The sequence below is a fragment of the Octopus bimaculoides genome, chromosome 30 (assembly GCF_046866305.1).
Source record: "Octopus bimaculoides isolate indiv1 chromosome 30, ASM4686630v1, whole genome shotgun sequence".
NCBI classification, from domain to species: Eukaryota; Metazoa; Mollusca; class Cephalopoda; order Octopoda; family Octopodidae; genus Octopus; species Octopus bimaculoides.
This window is the reverse complement of record NC_142957.1, coordinates 17,725,108-17,728,118: the sequence shown is the minus strand read 5'-3', so window position 1 is coordinate 17,728,118 and position 3,011 is coordinate 17,725,108. Positions and strand designations below refer to the sequence as shown.

The 3,011-nt window shown below is 32.3% G+C and overlaps 1 protein-coding gene and 1 long non-coding RNA gene across 3 annotated transcripts in view; one reads left to right on the top strand and one right to left on the bottom strand.

Moving 5' to 3' along the window:
- LOC149130245 (uncharacterized) overlaps positions 1–3,011 on the top strand; it is a 244,685-nt gene that overhangs the window by 106,692 nt on the left and 134,982 nt on the right. The window lies entirely within an intron of this gene.
- Positions 1–3,011, bottom strand: part of LOC106883576 (gamma-aminobutyric acid receptor alpha-like) — an 82,873-nt gene that overhangs the window by 43,180 nt on the left and 36,682 nt on the right. The window lies entirely within an intron of this gene.

The window sequence follows — 3,011 nt, the reverse complement described above, 5'->3', positions numbered from 1 at the left end:
ACGGTTGATAATAAATATTGGAATGAATGCAAAAAAAAGAAATATGGTGGTGGCTGAGGTCATCTGTTTCAAGTTAGGATGTCTGAGTAATTCTAGATTTATTAAATAATAAATAGTATATATATATATATATATATATATATATATATATATATATATATATATATATATATATATATATTTTTATGTATGTATGTATATATATATATATATATATATATATATATATATATATATGTATATATATATGTATATATATACATACACTTATATGTATATCCATACACAAACATATACACACATGTGCATGCATATATGCACACACAAACACACATGTATATGTGTTTGGACATTCATATATATATATATATATATATATATATATATATATATGTGTGTGTGCGTATATATATGGTTGAATATATATAGTATTATATATATGTATTGTTTATATATGTGTGCATGTGCATTTTTACATATATATATATATATATATATATATGTGTGTGTGTGTGTGTGTGTGTGTATATTTTGCTTAGGTAGAATGATGCTAGTAACTTGGTGTCAGAACTCATATGTATATGCTTCAGAACAAAATATCAGTTGAAAGTACGTTGTCATTTTAATTTCTTATGTATGTATATGAATATGTGTGTGTGTGTGTGTGTATGTATGTATGTATGTATATATATATCTGTGTGTGAGTGCATTTTGTGTTCACTACATGTACTTTTACTTGCCCATGTTGATGTGTGTGTGCGTGTGTTTGCATGCATCTGCAGTTAGATACTCCCCACACATGCACCACACTTGCACATGTACACACACTCACACACCCACGCACACATGCACACCCACCTCCATGGTCTCTCTCTCTCTCTCTCTTTCTCTTGTACAAACAACAACAAAAAACAAAGCATGCACATATATTCTAAAAGTCACATCTGTCGGTGCCAATGCCACAAGAATCTAATTATCTCAGTTGCTAATTCGCATTTAATACGGTCCAAGAACAGAACCAACCAAACTTGATAATCAGAAATTAGAAACATTGGTCACTGCCAATGGAACCTAATCCTCTTATTTGATTGTGGAGTCTTGGAGATCTCCTGATAGTCTTAAGTTTTGCATTCATTCTTCATTATTGACTGCTTTAAACCATTGAACTATGGCCATGTTGGAGCATTGCCCGGCAGGAGATATTAGTGGATTATTTAGAGGAGCTGGCATGGTTGCGTGGTAAGATGTTTGCTTCTCAAACACATGGTCCTGGGTTCAGTCCCACTGCGTGGCACCTTGAGCAGCTGTCTTCTACTATTGCCCTGGGCCAACTGAAGTCTTGTGAGTAGATTTGGGAGATTGAAACTGATAAGGATCACATTGTGTATATCATCATCATCATCATCATCATCATCATCATCATCGTTTAATGACCGTTTTCCATGCTGGCATGGGTTGGACCGTTTGACCGAGGTCTGGAGAGTCAGCGGCTGCACCAAGTTCCAATCTGATTTGGCAGTGTTTCTACAGCTGGATGCCCTTCCTAATAACGCCAACCACTCTGAGATTGCAGTGGGTGCTTTTTATGCCTTGGATTTTTATCTCGTACTTACATACATACATCCGTATATATACATACATATATGTATATATATATATGCGCATATATATGTTTGTATATGCTTGTGTGTATGTGTCTGTGTGTATACATCTTTATCTGATATTCTTATAATGAACATCAGTGATATTCTTGGCCATTTCTTTTGTCCTCCTCATTTCGTTCTGTTAGGTTCCTCCTCCTCCTCCTCCTCCTTCTTCTTCCCTCCTCTTGCTTTCAGTGTGTGTGCGTTTATATATTGTGATGATATATATACATACATACATACATACATATATTGTTATATGGACTGTTAGATATGTAATTCGTCTGACGTTCCGTGTGTCATGTGGTTCGTCTGAGTTCATTGTTTCATTGTTGTTGTCTTGTGGGACTGTCGTAGTAAAATGTCATTGATATATATATGGCGGACATGACTTTTGTTTATTCATAACGAACATTGGGTGAGTGCGTTCTTTGTATGTAATTGAACAATAAATGTAATAATTAAATTGTATAACTCGTTATGTTATCTCTGCGAGTCAGTCCGAGGGAAACATAACATATATATATATATATATATATATATATATATATATATATATATATATATATATATATATATATATATATATATATATACATATATATATATACACACCCACACACACATATGCACATATATATGCACATGTACTCATATATGTGTGTATGTATGCATATCATATATATGCATATATGTGTGTGTGTATGTATATATATATATATATATATATATATATATATATATATATATATATATATATATATATATATATATATATCCATACATACACACAAATTACTGTACATGCAGACATCGTTAGTGGCCCTTAACCCATCTAGACTGGAAGAAAAAAAAATAGCTGAAAGCAATAATTAGCAAACGATCCAGAAAAGAATAAAAAAGGAGAAACAAATAAGTAAATAAAACAAATAAACAAACGGAAAAGAAATAAACAAAACAAACAAACAAACAAACTCCAACGTAATTTATGTGGTTAAGTGTCACTGTTATACAAACTTCAATTCGTTATCTGCACCAGCTAACGAACATGACAGTGAAATTATGCGACTGTTTGATTGACTGATGGCAGACAACAGCCAATATGGCAGGATATTTATGCAAGAAAGAAGCAGTAGAGCACTGAACATATAGTTTGGTGTTGTATAAATTGTTTTCTTTGATGGTTCCTTTGAGGTTTGAGTTCAAATCACACAGGGGTTAAAACTTAATGAGCTGTCTATTGGGCACATACAATTGGCTTTTGCTTCACATGATCAACAGGTTTTACTTGGCTTTATTTTATGTTTCATGTTTTCGGTTTTTTTTTATCTGTTTTCCTGGATTTACATTTATCTACTTGTACTCACT